This window comes from Arachis stenosperma, chromosome 4, assembly GCF_014773155.1.
Source record: "Arachis stenosperma cultivar V10309 chromosome 4, arast.V10309.gnm1.PFL2, whole genome shotgun sequence".
Lineage (NCBI taxonomy): Eukaryota > Viridiplantae > Streptophyta > Magnoliopsida > Fabales > Fabaceae > Arachis > Arachis stenosperma.
Genome location: NC_080380.1, coordinates 64,129,772 through 64,146,997, shown reverse-complemented (window position 1 = coordinate 64,146,997; position 17,226 = coordinate 64,129,772). Strand labels below are relative to the sequence as shown.

The following is a 17,226-nucleotide window of genomic DNA, read 5'->3' as shown; positions in this document are numbered from 1 at the left end:
CCTTGCATTATTATTATTTTCGGCTGCCATCTCCTTCTCTTGTTCTAATGTTTCTGAAAGGTTACCTTTAGATTGTTGTAACTTAGCTTCTCTTAATTTTCTCTTCAGAGTCTTTTCAGGTTCTGGATCAATTTCAACAAGAGTGCCTTTATCCTTGTTCCTGCTCATATGAAAGAGAAGAAAACAAGAAAAGAAAGAGGAATCTTCTATGTCACAGTATAGAGATTCCTTTATGTTAGTAGAAAAAGAAAGGGGGGAAGAGTGAAGAAGAATGGTTCGGATTTTTAGATGAAGAGAGGTGAAGAGAAGTGTTAGTAAATAAATAATTAAATAGAATATGAAAAGAGAGGGAGAATTTCGAAAATAATTTTGAAAAAGGGGTTAGTAATTTTCGAAAATTAAATATAAGATATAATTAAAATTAAAATTTAGAACAAAAAGAATTTTTTTTTTAAAAAGAGGTGAGATATTTTCGAAAATTAGAGAGGGAAAAGTAGTTAGGTGGTTTTGAAAAAGATAAGAAACCAATAGAAAGTCAAATAGTTAGTTGAAAAAGATATTAAAATCAAATTTGAAAAAGATAAGAAGATAAGAAGTTAGATAAGATATTTTGTAATCAAATTTTGAAAAAGATAAAATTTTGAGAAGGATAAGATAAAAATTTTAAGAAAAAGATATTTTGAAAAAGATTTAATTTTTAAAATGACTTAACTAACAAGAAACTACAAGATAAGATTCTAGAATTTAAAGATTGAACCTTTCTTAACAAGAAAGTAACAAACTTCAAATTTTTGAATCAATCACATTAATTGTTAGCATATTTTCGAAAATTTGATATAAAGATAAGAAAAATATTTTGAAAATATTTTGAAAAAGATTTTTGAAATTTTCGAAAATAATAAAAAAAATGAAAAAGATATGATTTTTGAAAAAGATTTTGAAAAGATAAGATTTTTTTTTTAAATTGAAATTTTGACTTGACTTGTAAGAAACAACTAATTTTAAAAATTTTTGACCAAATCAACCCAAAATTTCAAAAATTTGGAGGGAAATAAGGAAAAGATATTTTTTTTGATTTTTTGAATTTTTTAATTATGAGAGAGAAAAACAACAAAAATACTCAATGCATGAAATTTTTAGATCAAAACAATGAATGCATGCAAGAATGCTATGAATGTCAAGATGAACACCAAGAACACTTTGAAGATCATGATGAACATCAAGAACATAATTTTGAAAAATTTTTGATGCAAAGAAAACATGCAAGACACCAAACTTAGAAATCTTTAATGCATGGACTCTAACAAACGAACAATGCACATGAAAAACAACAAACAACACAAAACAAGAAAACATCAAGATCAAACAAGAAGACTTACCAAGAACAACTTGAAGATCATGAAGAACACTATGAATGCATGGAATTTTCGAAAAATGCAAGAAAAATTTTTAAAGCATGCAGTTGACACCAAACTTAAAAATTGACTCAAAACTCAAACAAGAAACACAAAATATTTTTGATTTTTTATGATTTTATGATTTTTTTGGATTTTTATAATTTTTTTTCGAAAATAAAGTTAGGAAAAACAAAAAAGAAAAGAAAAATTTTGAAAAATATTTTTGAAAAGAAAATTACCTAATCTGAGCAACAAGATAAACCGTCAGTTGTCCATACTCGAACAATCCCCGGCAACGGCGCCAAAAACTTGGTGTTGTTGCCGGATTAAAACTTGGCACCATTGTGGTCTGGAAACAATTGTGAAATTGTTGTTCGAAATTGATTGTTCCCCGGCAACGGCGCCAAAAACTTGGTGGACGAAATTGTGATCCTCTTTGTATTTGCATGAGATTTAAAAATTGGCTCTATTGGAATTTATGATCACAACTTCATTCAACTTAACCAGCAAGTGTACTGGGTCATCCAAGTAATACCTTACGTGAGTAAGGGTCGATCCCACAGAGATTGTTGGTATGAAGCAAGCTATGGTCACCTTGTAAATCTCAGTTAGGCAGATTAAATGGTTATGGGTTTCGAAAATTAATAATAAATAGAAAATAAAAAGGGATAGAAATACTTATGTAAATCAATAGTGGGAATTTCAGATAGGCGTGTGGAGATGCTAGAATCCTTTCGAATCTCTACTTTCTTATTGCTTTCATCCAATCCTTCTTACTCCTTTCCATGGCAAGCTGTATGTAGGGCATCACCATCATCAATGGCTACTTTTAATCCTCTCGGGAAAATGGTCCTATGCGCTGTCACTGCACGGCTAATCATCTGGAGGCATCACCCTTGTTGATAGCTACATCCCATCCTCTCAGTGAAAATGGTCCAAATGCTCTGTCACAGCACGGCTAATCATCTGTCGGTTCTCAATCAGGTTGGAGTAGAATCCCTTGATTCTTTTGCGTTTGTCATCACGCCCAGCTTTCAGGAGTTTGAAGCTCGTCACAGTCATTCAATACCGGAATCCTACTCGGAATACCACAGACAAGGTTAGATTTTCCGGATTCCCGGGATCCTACTCGGAATACCACAGACAAGGTTAGACTTTTCGGATCCCCATGAATGCCGCCATCTATCTAGCTTATACCACGAAGATTCTGTTGGGGAATCTAAGAGATATGCGCCCGGCCTAGAGTAGAACGGAAGTGGTTGTCAATCACGCACGTTCATAGGTGAGAATGATGATGAGTGTCACGGATCATCACATTCATCAAAGTGTTGTGCAACGTATATCTTGGAATAAGAATAAAAGAGAATTGAATAGAAAGTAATAGTAATTGTATTGAAACTTGAGGTACAGCAGAGCTCCACACCCTTAATCTATGGTGTGCAGAAACTCTACCGTTGAAAATACATAAGTGAAAGGTTCAGGCATGGCCGAATGGCCAGCCCCCATGATCTGAGAACTATGCATCCCAAGATGTTCCTTAGATCTAAAGTGATCAAAAGATGTCTAATACAATAGTTAAATGTCCTATATATACTAGACTAGCTACTAGGGTTTACATGAGTAAGTAATTGATGCATAAATCCACTTCCGGGACCCACTTGGTGTATGCTTGGGCTGAGCTTGATCTATCCACGAGCTGAGGCTTTTCTTGGAGTTGAACTCCAAGTTATAACGTGTTTTGGGCGTTCAACTCCGGATCATGACGTGTTTCTGGCGTTTAACTCCAGACAGCGGCATGTACTTGGCGTTCAACGCCAAGTTATGTCGTCAATTTCCGAATAAAGTATGGACTATTATATATTTCTGGAAAGCTCTGGATGTCTACTTTCCAACGCCATTGAGAGCGCGCCATTTGGAGTTCTGTAGCTCCAGAAAATCCATTTTGAGTGCAGGGAGGTCAGATTCCAACAGCATCAGCAGTCGTTTTGTCAGCCTTTTTCAGAGTTTTGCTCAAGTCCCTCAATTTCAGCCAGAAATTACCTGAAATCACAAAAAAAACACACAAACTCAGTAAAGTCCAGAAATGTGAATTTAACATAAAAACTAATGAAAACATCCCTAAAAGTAGCTTGAATTTACTAAAAACTACCTAAAAACAATGCCAAAAAGCGTATAAATTATCCGCTCATCACCGCCCCGCTAATAGACTTGGGGCGTGTTTAGCCTTGTCTTTTTGGATGGAGAATCTGGCCAAAAATTTCTTGGCCAAGTCGTCGAAACTCGAGATGGACCTAGGAGGCAGGTTGTAGAACCATCTAATTGCCGTCTTTGTTAAAGTAGTAGGAAAGGCTTTGCAGCGAACTGCGTCTGAGGCATCGGTGAGGTACATTCTACTTCTGAAATTGCTGAGATGATGGCCAGGATCTGTAGTACCATCGTACAAAGTCATGTTTGAGAGTTTATAGTCTTTTGGGATCTTGGTATTCATGATCTCCTTGGTAAACGGATCTTGCTCTTTCGGGAACTATCCTTATGAGGGGATCGTGTGGCTTTGGTTTTAAGATAGGCTTCGAGTTTTAGGAGTTTGTCCTTCAATTCCCAGCGTCACCTTATTTTATATTGTAGATCTTTCTCAGCCTCTCGTTGACGTAGGGCTTCTTCTTCTAGTTGTTTCAAACGGTTTTGAAGCGTCTCTATGGCTTATGCGTTTGGAGAATTCTTTTTGTTGTTAAGTTGTGAAGTATCTTTTCGTGTAGTATCCGTATTTTTGTGCGGCATTCTATCCTCTAGATCTGAATTGTGGTTGTTGTCATGGTCGTCCGCCATGACGATGGGATGACTTACAGGTTCCCCGGCAACGGCGCCAATATTCTGAGGGTTACCTGAAACTGTAGGTCGATCTCGGACGAGATCTTCTGTACAAGTCGGAGCTGTCGTGCCTGACTTGTTGGACTTGGTGATGGTGCCGATCCTTCGTCACCGGAGGGTGGTGGTACCTGCAAGGGACTTCGATGCTTAAGTTAGCAAGGGTATTAGGCAGGTTTTTTGTAGAATCGGAGAGTGAGTTATACCTAGGTGCCCAGTGTATTTATAATGGTGTAGAGAGACCTTCCTTAGACAAGATAAGTTAGTTATCTTATCTTATCTTTATCTTTGGGTGAGGTCATCTTATCTTTAAGGGAACCGCCTTTATCTCTAAAGGCTTGAGCTGCCCTTGGATTCGGGTCGTGTTCCTCTGTTTGGGCCCTTTACTGGGCTTTCTTGGAAGTTTGGCCGAGCTCTTTGAGAAGAGGTCAGATTGTCCTAACCTAAAGAGGTCGGTCGCTTTGACGGTAGAACTTTCCGGGTTGGACAGCTCGACCCAGGGTATGAACACCTGCCATTGGAGCAAACAATTATGAGCTAAAGCCTCAATTAGTTTCTCTGATGCAACAAAATTGTATGTTTTATGGACTTCCATCAAAAGATCTTTTCAGTTCTTAACTAAATTCTTGCATATCTGTGATACTGTTAAGACCAATGGAGTTGATCCCAAGGTCTATAAGCTTATGCTTTTCCCTTTTGTTGTAAGAGACAGAGCTAGAATATGGTTGGACTCTCAACCTAGAGATAGCCTAAACTCTTGGGATAAGCTGGTCACGGCTTTCTTAGGCAAATTCTTTCCTCCTCAAAAGCTGAGCAAGCTTAGAGTGGATGTTCAAACCTTCAGGCAGAAAGAAGGTGAATCCCTCTATGAAGCTTGGGAAAGATACAAGCAATTGACCAAAAAGTGTCCTTCTGACAAGCTTTCAGAATGGACCATCCTGGATATATTCTATGATGGTCTATCTGAATTGTCTAAGATGTCATTGGACCATTCTGCAGGTGAATCTATTCATCTAAAGAAAATGCCTGTAGAAGCTCAGGAACTCATTGAAATGGTTGCAAATAACCAGTTCCATGTACACCTCTGAATGAAATCCTATGAGTAATGGATGCCTCAGAGGAAAGGAGTTCTTGAAATTGATGCTCTAAATGCCATATTGGCTCAAAATAAAATGTTGACTCAGCAAGTCAATATGATTTCTCAGAGTCTGAATGGATTGCAAAATGCATCCAACAATACTAAAGAAGCATCTTCTGAAGAGGAAGCTTATGATCCTGAGAACCCTACAATGGCAGAGGTGAAATACATGGGTAAAGCCTATAGAAACACCTATAATCCCTCATGGAGAAATCATCCAAATTTCTCATGGAAGGATCAACAAAAGCCTCAACAAGGCTTTAACAATAATAATGGTGGATGAAACAGGTTTAGCAATAGCAAACCTTTTCCATCATCCTCTCAGCAACAGATAGAGAATTCTGAGCAGAATCCATCTAGCTTAGCAAATATAGTCTCTGATCTATCTAAGGCCACTCTCAGTTTCATAAATGAAACAAGGTCCTCCATCAGAAACTTGGAGGCACAAGTGGGTCAACTGAGTAAAAGGGTTACTGAAACTCCTCCTAGCACTCTCCCAAGTAATACAGAAGAGAATCCCAAAAGAGAGTGCAAGGCCATAACTATGACCAACATGGCCAAACCTAGAGAAAGTGAAAAGGTAGTGATTCCTAGTGAGGAAGACCTCAGGGAACGTCCACTGGCCATTAAGGAGTAACCCAATGGGGAACCAAAGGAATCTAAGGCTCATATAGAGACCATAGAGATTCCTTTGAACTTCCTTTTACCATTCATGAGCTCTGATGACTATTCATCTTCTGAAGAAGATTAAGACATTGTTGAAGGGCAAGTTGCCCAGTTGTTCCGAGGGTTACCTGAAACTGTAGGTCAATCTCGGACGAGATTTTCTGTGCTGATCAGAACGGTTATGTCCGACTTGTTGGACTTGGTGGTGGTGCTAATTCTTGTGTCACCAAAGGGTGGTGGTACCTGCAAGGGACTTCGATGCTTAATTAGCAAAGGTATTAAGCAGGTATTGAGTAGAATCAGAGTATGAGTTATACCTGGGTGCTCCATTGCATTTATAATGGTGTGGAGTGACCTTTGAAGATAAGATAAGTTAGTTATCTTATCTTATCTTTATCTTATCTTTCATGGGAACCGCCCTTATCTCTATAGGCTTGGGCTGCCTTTGGTTTTGGGTTGTGTTCCTCTATTTGGGCCCTTCGTTGGGCTATCCTGGCAATTTGGCCGAACTCTTTGAGAAGAGATCGGGTCGTCCTGACCTGAAGATGTCGGTCGCTTTGTCTGTAGAACATCTTGGGTCGGACAGCTTGACCCAAGGTATGAACACCAGTATTTAGGAGCAATCATGAACCTGAATGCCAAGCTATTTGGTAATGAGACTTGGGAGGATGAACCTCCATTGCTCATTAATAAACTGAATACCTGGGTTCAGCAAACTTTACCTCAAAAGAAACAGGATCCTGGTAAATTCCTAATACCATGTACTATAGGCACCATGACCTTTGAGAAGGCTCTATGTGACCTAGGTTCTGGTATTAATCTCATGCCACTCTCTGTAATGGAGAAACTAGGAATCTTTGAGGTACAAGCTGCAAGAATCTCACTTGAGATGGCAGACAAATCAATGAAACAGGCTTATAGACTAGTAGAGGACGTGCTAGTAAAGGTTGATGGCCTTTACATCCCTGCTGATTTTATAATCCTATACACTGGGAAGGATGAGGATGAATCCATCATCCTTAGCAGACCTTTCCTAGCCACAGCAAAAGCTGTGACTGATGTTGACAGAGGAGAGTTGGTCCTTCAATTGAATGAGGACTACCTTGTATTCAAGACTCAAGGTTCTCCTTTTGTACACATGGAGAAGAAGCATGAAAAACTTCTCTCAATACAGAATCAAAGAAAGCCCCCACATTCAAACTCTAAGTTTGGTGTTGGGAGGCCATAACCAAACTTAGGCCCCAACCATGCTCTGATTATCTGTGAGGCTCCATGAGAGCCCACTGTCTAGCTATTGACATTAAAGAAGTGCTTATTGGGAGGCAACCCAATTTTTATTTATCTGTGTTAAAATTCCATTTTCCATTATTATTTTATGTTTTCATTAGGTTGATGATCATGTGGAGTCACAAAAATAACTACAAAAATCAAAGCAAATCCAAAAATAGCATTAAAAATAGCACACCTTGGAGGATGAACTTACTGGCATTTAAACGCCAGTAAGAGTAGCAGAATGGTGTTAAACGCCCAGTCTGGCACCATTCTGGGTGTTTAACGCCAGAAAGAAGCACCAGACTGGTGTTTAATGCCAAAAATAGGCTACAGCTTGGCGTTAAACGCCAGGAAATGTATAAAAGCTGGCGTTTAACGCCAGAATTGCACTCTAAGGGCATTTTTGCACGCCTAAATGGAGTAGGGATGAGAAGTCCTTGACCCCTCAGGATTTGTGGACCCCACAGAATCCCCACCTACCCCACCTCTCTCTCTCCCCCTCACACATCTCTATAATACTCTACCCAAAACACCACTCACCTATCAAATCCTATTCTATTCCCTATATTCTCTTCACCAATCACCTCCATCCCTGTTCCCCAAAAACCCCACCCACCTCACTTTTCAAATTCAAACACTTTTCCCTCCTAAAACCCACCCAATCCCATTCGGCCACTCTCCCTCTCTTTCCCTATAAATATCCTTCTTCACTCCTTCATTTTCACACATCACAACCTCTCGGCCAAACCTATCTCTCCCTCCATTTCCTTCATTTTCTTCTTCTTCCCCTTCTTTCTTTCTTCTTTTGCTTAAGGACGAGCAAACTTTTTAAGTTTCGTATGGTAAAAGCATTGCTTTTAGTTTTTCCATAACCATTTATGGCACCTAAGGCCGGAGAAACCACTAGAAAGAGAAAAGGGAAGGCAAAAGCTTCAACCTCTAAGTCATGGAAGATGGAGAGATTCATCTCAAAGGTCCATCAAGACCACTTCTATGAAGTTGTGGCCAAGAAGAAAGTGATCCCTGAGGTTCCTTTCATGCTCAAGAAGAATGAGTATTCGGAGATCCAACATGAGATCTGAAGAAGAGGTTGGGAAGTTCCTGCCAACCCCATTTAACAAGTCAGAATCTTAATGGTTCAAGAGTTCTATGCCAATGCATGGATCACCGGGAACCATGATCAAAGTATGAACCCGAATCTAAAGAATTGGCTTACAATGGTTCGAGGGAAATACATATATTTCAGTCCGGAAAATGTAAGGTTGGCGTTCAACTTGCCAATGATTAAAGAAAATGCACGTCCGTACACTAGAAGGGTCAACTTTGATCAAAGGTTGGACCAAGTCCTCATGGACATATGTGTGGAAGGAGCTCAATGGAAAAGAGACTCAAGAGGCAAGCTGGTTCAATTGAGAAGACCAGACCTTAAGCCCGTGGCTAGAGGATGGTTAGAGTTCATCCAACGCTCCATCATTCCTACCAGCAACCGATCTGAAGTAACTGTGGATCGGGCCATCATGATCCATAGTATCATGATTGGGAAGGAAGTGGAAGTTCATGAGATCATACCTCTATAACTCTACAAGGTGGCTGACAAGTCCTCCACTTTGGCAAGGTTAGCCTTTCCTCATCTCATTTGTCACCTATGCAATTCAGCTGGGGTTGACATAGAAGGAGACATCCTCATTGAAGAGGACAAGCCCATCACTAAGAAAAGGATGGAGCAACCAAGAGAGCCCACTCGTGGACCTCAACAAGAGCATGAGGAAATTCCTCATCAAGAAATCTCTGAGATGCCTCAAGGGATGCATTTTCCTCCACACAACTATTGGGAGCAACTCAACACCTTTTTGGAAGGATTGAGTTACAACATGGACCAACTAAGGGTGGAGCACCAAGAGCACCCCATCATTCTCCATGAGAAGATCAAAGAGCTCTGAGGGAGGAACAACAAAGGCAAGGAAGAGACATAGAGGAGCTCAGGCGTTCCATTGGACCTTCAAGAAGAAGAACTAGCCGCCATCACTAAGGTGGACCCGTTATTTGATTTCCTTGTTCTTATTTTTCTATTTTTCGAATTTGATGCTTTATGTTGTCTATGTTTGTGTCTTCACCACATGATCGTTAGTATCTAGTGTCTATGCCATACAGCTATGAATAATTCCATGAATCCTTCACCTCTCTTAAATGAAAAATGTGCTTAATTATAAAAGAACAAGAAGTACTTGAATTTCAAATTTTATCTTGAAATTAGTTTAATTATTTTGATGTGGTGGAAATACTTTTTGTCTTCTGAATGAATGCTTGAATAGTGCATATTTTTTATAGTGAAGTTTATGAATGTTAAAATTGTTGGCTCTTGAAAGAATGATGAACAAAGAGAAATGTTATTGATAATCTGAAAGATCATGAAATTGATTCTTGAAGCAAGAAAAAGCAGTGAAAAAAAGAGAGAAAAAATGGCAAAAAAATAGAAAAAGAAAGAAAAAGAAAAAGCAACCAGAAAAAGCCAATAACCCTTTAAACCAGAAGGCAAGAGTAAAAGGGATCCAAGGCTTTGAGCATTAATGGATAGGAGGGCCTAAAGGAATAAAATCCTGGCCTAAGCAGCTAAATCAAGCTGTCCCTAACCATGTGCTTGTGTCATGAAGGTCCAAGTGAAAATTTTGAGACTGAGTGGTTAACGTCATGATCCAAAGCAAAAGACTGAGTGGAGACTTTAGCAAAGCTGAGTTACAATCTGAAATGGTTCACCCAGTTATGTGTCTGTGGCATTTATGTATCCGGTGGTAATACTGGAAAACAAAGTGCTTAGGGCCACGACCAAGACTCATAAAGTAGCTGTGTTCAAGAATCAACATACTGAACTAGGAGAATCAATAACACTATAAAAAATTTTGAGTTCCTATAGATGCCAATCATTCTGAATTCCTATAGATGCCAATCAATAACACTATCTAATTAGGACTAAGTTTCGTTGATTGATGAGCGGATAATTTATACGCTTTTTGGCATTATTTTTAGTATGTTTTTGGTAGTTTTAGTTTAGTTTTTATTATATTTTTATTAGTTTTTAGTTAAAATTCACTTTTCTGGACTTTACTATGAGTTTGTGTGTTTTTCTGTGATTTCAGGTATTTTCTGGCTGAAATTGAGGGATCTGAGCAAAAATCTGAGGTATTTTCTGTGATTTCAGGTATTTTCTTGTGTATGGACAACTGACGGTTCATCTTGTTGCTTAGATTAGGTATTATTTTTCTTCAAAGTTCTTAAGAATGAATTCTAGTGTTTCAAGGTGATGTTCTTATCATCACCAAAGCTGATTGATCATCATCAATTTAGCTCTTGAATGCAATGTCCTGCTGAAGCTTAGCCGGCCATGTCTAATTCCTTTAGACTAAAGCTTTAGACTAACATTGCATGTTTCCTGGAATTCTCATTAAGAATTTTAATACCTTTATTTTCCTTTTCACTTAATTTTCGAAAAAAGCACAAAAAAAAAATTACAAAATCATAAAAACCAAAAATATTTTATGTTTGAACCTAGTGTCTCATTTTAAGTTTGGTGTCAATTGCATGTTTCTGTTCTTCTTGCATTTTCGTTTTTATGCATGTGTCTTAATTAATCTTCAAGTTGCTCTTGATGATTTTCTTGTTTTGATCTTTGAATTCTATTGACTTGAGTGTTTTGTTGTTTCTCATATGCATTCTCATTTTGTTAGTGTCAGTAGTATACAAACTGCTAAGTTTGGTGTCTTGCATGCATTGTTATCTGATTTTATTTGCATTTTGATTATTCCTTATTATTAAAAATCCAAAAATATTTTTAATTTGTGTCTTTTCAAGTCAATAATACAGAGAATTGAAGGTTCAGAACATACTGCAGAAGAATTATACAGAAAAAGCTGGGCATTCAAAAATGCCCAGTGAAGAAGACAGACTGGGGTTTAAACGCCAGCCAGGGTACCTGGTTGGGCGTTTAACGCCCAAAGAGGTAGCATTTTGGGCGTTAAACGCCAGAATGTATACCATTCTGGGCGTTTAACGCCAGGATGGTGCTAGGGGGAAGATTTTGTTTTTCAAATCAATTTTTTTTCAAGTCTTCAAAGTTTTTCAAAATCAAACCTTTTTCAAATCATATCTTTTCAATCAAATGTTTTCAAAATCAATTTCTTTCCTTTTTCAAAGATACTTACTAACAATTAATGATTTGATTGAACAATTTTTGCCTTTTCTGTTAAGGAAGGTTTTATGTTTGAATCATATCTTTTCTTGTTAGGCAAGTCATTAATTTTTAAAATCATATCCTTTCAAATTGTTTTCAATTCATATCTTTTAAAATTGTTTTCAAATCATATCTTTTCAATTACATCTTTTTAAAACCAATCATATCTTCTTAACCACATCTTTTTCAAAATAGTTTTCAATCAAATCTTTTTAATTTCTAATTTCAAAATCTTTTTCAAAAATCACTTGATTTCTTTTCCACTTTGAATTTTCGAAAATTATCAAACAGTTTTTCAAAATGTTTTCAAACTTTTTAATTTAATTTTCGAAAATTACTTCCCTTCTTCTCACATCCTTCTGTTTATGGACTAACATTATTCCTTAATGCAAAATTCGAACTCCATCTTCTTTGATAAGTTCGAATTTTCTACCTCTGTCTTCCACATTTCTTTTCCTCTGACACCTCAAGGAATCTCTATACTGTGACATAGAGGATTCCATATTTTCTTGTTCTCTTCTCCTTCATATGAGCAGGAACAAAGACAAAGGCATTCTTGTTGAAGCTGAACCTGAACCTGAAAGGACCTAACCGAATTCTTCAAAGAAGAAGAAGACATGGCAGCCGAAAACAACAATAATGCAAACAATGCAAGGAAGGTGCTGGGTGACTTTACTGCACCTACTCCCAACTTCTATGGGAGAAGCATCTCTATCCCTGCCATTGGAGCAAACAACTTTGAGCTTAAGCCTCAATTAGTTTCTCTAATGCAACAGAATTGCAAGTTCCATGGACTTCCATTGGAAGATCCTCATCAGTTCTTAGCTGAATTCTTGCAAATCTGTGACACAGTCAAGACTAATGGGGTTGACCCTGAGGTCTACAGACTGATGCTATTCCCTTTTGCTGTAAGAGACAGAGCTAGAATATGGTTGGACTCTCAACCTAAAGAAAGCCTGGACTCTTGGGAAAAGCTAGTCAATGCCTTCTTGGCAAAGTTCTTTCCACCTCAAAAATTGAGTAAGCTTAGAGTGGAAGTCCAAACCTTCAGACAGAAGGATGGAGAATACCTCTATGAAGCTTGGGAAAGATACAAACAATTGATCAGAAAATGTCCTTCTGACATGCTTTCTGAATGGAGCATCATAGGTATTTTCTATGATGGTCTCTCTGAACTATCCAAGATGTCTTTGGATAGCTCTGCTGGAGGATCTCTTCATCTGAAGAAGACGCCTACAGAGGCTCAAGAGCTAATTGAAATGGTTGCAAATAACCAATTCATGTACACTTCTGAAAGGAATCCTGTGAACAATGGGACTGGTCAGAAGAAAGGAGTTCTTGAGATTGACACTCTGAACGCCATTTTGGCTCAGAATAAAATATTGACTCAACAAGTCAATTTGATTTCTCAAAGTCTGTCTGGAATGCAGAATGCACCAAGCAGTACTAAGGATGCTTCATCTAAGGAAGAAGCCTATGATCCTGAGAACCCTTCAATGGAAGAGGTGAATTACCTAGGAGAACCCTATGGAAACACCTATAATTCTTCATGGAGAAATCACCCAAATTTCTCATGGAAGAATCAAGAGAGACCTCAACAAGGTTTCAACAATAATAGTGGAAGAAACAGGTTTAGCAATGGCAAGCCTTTTCCATCATCTTCTCAGCAACAGACAGAGAATTCTAAGTAGAACCCCTCTGACTTAGCAACCATGATCTCTGATCTAATCAAAACCACTCAAATTTTCATGACTGAAACAAGGTCTTCCATTAGGAATTCGGAAGCACAAGTGGGACAGCTGAGCAAGAAAGTTACTGAACTCCCTCCTAGTACTCTCCCAAGTAATACAGAAGAAAATCCAAAAGGAGAGTGCAAAGACATAACCATGGCCGAATCTAGAGAGGGAAGAGAGGAAGTGGACGCCACTGAGGAAGGCCTCAATGGGCATGCACTAGCCTCCAATGAGTTCCCCAATGAGGAACCATGGGAATCTGAGGCTCAAAATGAGACTATAGAGATTCCATTGGACTTACTTCTGCCTTTCATGAGCTCTGATGAGTATTCCTCCTCTGAAGAGGATGAGTATGTCACTGAAGAGCAAGTTGCTAAATATCTTGGAGCAATCATGAAGCTAAATGACAAGTTATTTGGAAATGATACTTGGGAAGATGAATCTCCCTTGCTCACCAAAGAACTGGATGACTTGTCTAGGCAGAAATTACCTCAAAAGAGACAAGATCCTGGGAAGTTTTCCCTACCTTGTACCATAGGCACCATGACCTTCAAGAAGGCTCTGTGTGACTTAGGGTCAAGTGTAAACCTCATGCCTCTCTCTGTAATGGAGAAGCTAGGGATCTTTGAGGTACAAGCTGCAAGAATCTCACTAGAGATGGCAGACAACTCAAGAAAATAAGCTCATGGACTTGTAGAGAATGTTTTGGTAAAAGTTGAAGACCATTACATCCCTACTGATTTCATAGTCCTAGAGACTGGGAGGTGCATGGATGAATCCATCATCCTTGGTAGACCCTTCCTAGCCACAGCAAAGGCTGTGATTGATGTTGATGGAGGTGAACTGATCATTCAAGTGAATGAAAAATCCTATGTGTTTAAGGCTCAAGGATATCCCTCTGTCACCATGGAGAAGAAGCATGAAGAGCTTCTCTCAAATCAGAGACAAACAAAGCCCCCACAGTCAAACTCTAAGTTTGGTGTTGGGAGGCCACAACCAAACTCTAAGTTTGGTGTTGAACCCCCACATTCAAACTCTAAGTTTGGTGTTGGGAGGTTCCAACATTGCTCTGAGTATCTGTGAGGCTCATTGAGAGCCCTCTGTCAAGCTACTGACATTAAAGAAGCGCTTGTTGGGAGGCAACCCAATGTTATATTTTATCTATTTCTCTTTTGTTATTTTATGTTTTTTGTAGGTTGATGATCATGAGAAGTCACAAGATTAATTGAAAAAGCAAAAACAGAATGAAAAACAGGAAGAAAAACAGCACACCCTGGAGGAAGATGCTGCTGGCGTTCAAACGCCAGTAAGCCTAGCAGTTGGGCGTTTAACGCCCAGTCTGGCACCATTCTGGGCGTTTAACGCCAGAAAGGGGCACTAGACTGGCGTTAAACGCCAGAAAAGGGCAAGAACCTGGCGTTAAACGCCAGGAATGGGCACCAGCCCGGCGTTTAACGCCAGAATTGGCACAAAACGTGATTTTGATTGCCATTTGGTGCAGGGATGACTTTTCCTTGACACCTCAGGATCTGTGGACCCCACAGGATCCCCACCAACCCCACCACCCTCTCTCTTCTTCACCCATTCACCTATCAAATCCCACTATCATCCTCACTCCTTCATTTTCACACACCCCAAACAGCACTTCTTCCCCTAATGGCCGAAACACAAAGCCATTCCCTTCTTCCTCAATTCTTCTTCTTCTACTCTCTTCTTTCTTCTTTTGCTCGAGGACGAGCAAACCTTTTAAGTTTGGTGTGGTAAAAGCATTGCTTTTTGTTTTTCCATAACCATTTATGGCATCCAAAGCCGGTTCAACTGAGAAGGCATGACCTCAAGCCCATCACTAAGAAAAGGATGGAGCAAACAAGAGACCCCTCTCATCAAGAGATCCCTGAGATACCTCAAGAGATGCACTTTCCTCCACAAGACTATTGGGAGCAACTGAACACCTCCCTAGGAGAATTAAGTTCCAACATGGGACAACTAAGGGTGGAGCACCAAGAACACTCCATCATCCTCCATGAAATTAGAGAAGATCAAAGGATCATGAGAGAGGAGCAACAAAGACAAGGAAGAGACATTGAGGAGCTCAAGCACTCCATAGGATCTTCAAGAAGAAGAAAGAGCTGCCATCACTAAGGTGGACCCGTTCTTTAATCTCCTTGTTCTTTATTCTTCTGTTTTTCGAATTTTAGTGCTTTATGTTTATCCATGTTTGTGTCTTATGATCATTAGTGCCTTAGTGTCTATGCCTTAAAGCTATGAATATGAATCCATCACCTTTCTTAAATGAAAACTGTTTTTATCACAAAAGAACAAGAAGTACAAGATTTCAAATTCATCTTTAAAACTAGCTTAATTAGTTTGATGTGGTGACAATACTTGTTGTTTTCTGAATGTATGCTTAAACAGTGCATATGTCTTTTGAATTTGTGGTTCATGAATGTTAAAATTGTTGGCTCTTGAAAGAATGATGAAAAAGGAGACATGTTACTGAGGATCTGAAAAATCATAAAAATGATTCTTGAAGCAAGAAAAAGCAGTGAATACAAAAAAAAAAAAGAGAAAAAGAAGGAGAAAAACGAAAAAAAAGGGAGAAAGAGAAAAAGAAAGAAAAAGAAAGAAATAAAGTTGTGATCCAAGGCAATAAGAGTGTGCTTAAGAACCCTGGACACCTCTAATTGGGGACTCTAGCAAAGCTGAGTCACAATCTGAAAAGGTTCACCCAATTATGTGTCTGTGGCATGCATGTATCCGGTGGTAATACTGGAAGACAGAGTGCTTTGGGCCACGGCCAAGACTCATAAAGTAGCTGTGTTCAAGAATCATCATACTTAACTAGGAGAATCAATAACACTATCTGGATTCTGAGTTCCTAAAGAAGCCAATCATTCTGAACCTCAGAGGATAAAGTGAGATGCCAAAACTATTTGGAGGCAAAAAGCTACTAGTCCCGCTCATCTAATTTGGAGCTTAGTTTCATTGATAATTTGGAGTCTATAGTATATTCTCTTCTTTTTATCTTATTTGATTTTCAGTTGCTTGGGGACAAGCAACAATTTAAGTTTGGTGTTGTGATGAGCGGATAATTTATACGCTTTTTGGCATTATTTTTAGTATGTTTTTGGTAGTTTTAGTTTAGTTTTTATTATATTTTTATTAGTTTTTAGTTAAAATTCACTTTTCTGGACTTTACTATGAGTTTGTGTGTTTTTCTGTGATTTCAGGTATTTTCTGGCTGAAATTGAGGGATCTGAGCAAAAATCTGATCCAGAGACTCAAAAGGACTGCAGATGCTGTTGGATTCTGACCTCCCTGCACTCGAAGTGGATTTTCTGGAGCTACAGAAGCCCAATTGGCGCGCTCTCAACGGCGTTGGAAAGTAGACATCCTGGGCTTTCCAGAAATATATGATAGTCCATACTTTGCCCAAGATTTGATGGCCCAAACCGGCGTTCAAAGTCACCTCAAGAAATTCCAGCGTTAAACGCCGGAACTGGCACCTAAATGGGAGTTAAACGCCCAAACTGGCATAAAAGCTGGCGTTTAACTCCAAGAAGAGTCTCTACACGAAAATGCTTCATTGCTCAGCCCAAGCACACACCAAGTGGGCCCGGAAGTGGATTTTTATGTCATTTACTCATCTTTGTACACCCTAGGCTACTAGTTTTCTATAAGTAGGACCTTTTACTATTGTATTTACATCTATCTTTTGATCATGTTTTGATGATTGAACCCTCATTGGGAGGCTGGCCTCACGGCCATGCCTAGACCTTGTTCTTATGTATTTTCAACGGTGGAGTTTCTACACACCATAGATTAAGGTGTGGAGCTCTGCTGTACCTCGAGTATTAATGCAATTACTATTGTTCTTCTATTCAATTCCGCTTGTTCTTTGTCCAAGATATCACTTGTTCTTCAACTTGA

General features: G+C 38.8%; 2 non-coding genes across 2 annotated transcripts; both read right to left on the bottom strand.

The window, feature by feature from the left end:
* Window positions 1-5,077: 5,077 nt before the first annotated feature.
* LOC130977472 (small nucleolar RNA R71) lies at window positions 5,078-5,185 on the bottom strand. Its single transcript, XR_009085161.1, has one exon. It is a non-coding gene; the product is annotated as a small nucleolar RNA R71 (small nucleolar RNA).
* A 7,400-nt stretch (window positions 5,186-12,585) lies between these two features.
* LOC130978700 (small nucleolar RNA R71) lies at window positions 12,586-12,693 on the bottom strand. The gene has a single exon (XR_009086318.1). It is a non-coding gene; the product is annotated as a small nucleolar RNA R71 (small nucleolar RNA).
* Window positions 12,694-17,226: the final 4,533 nt, after the last annotated feature.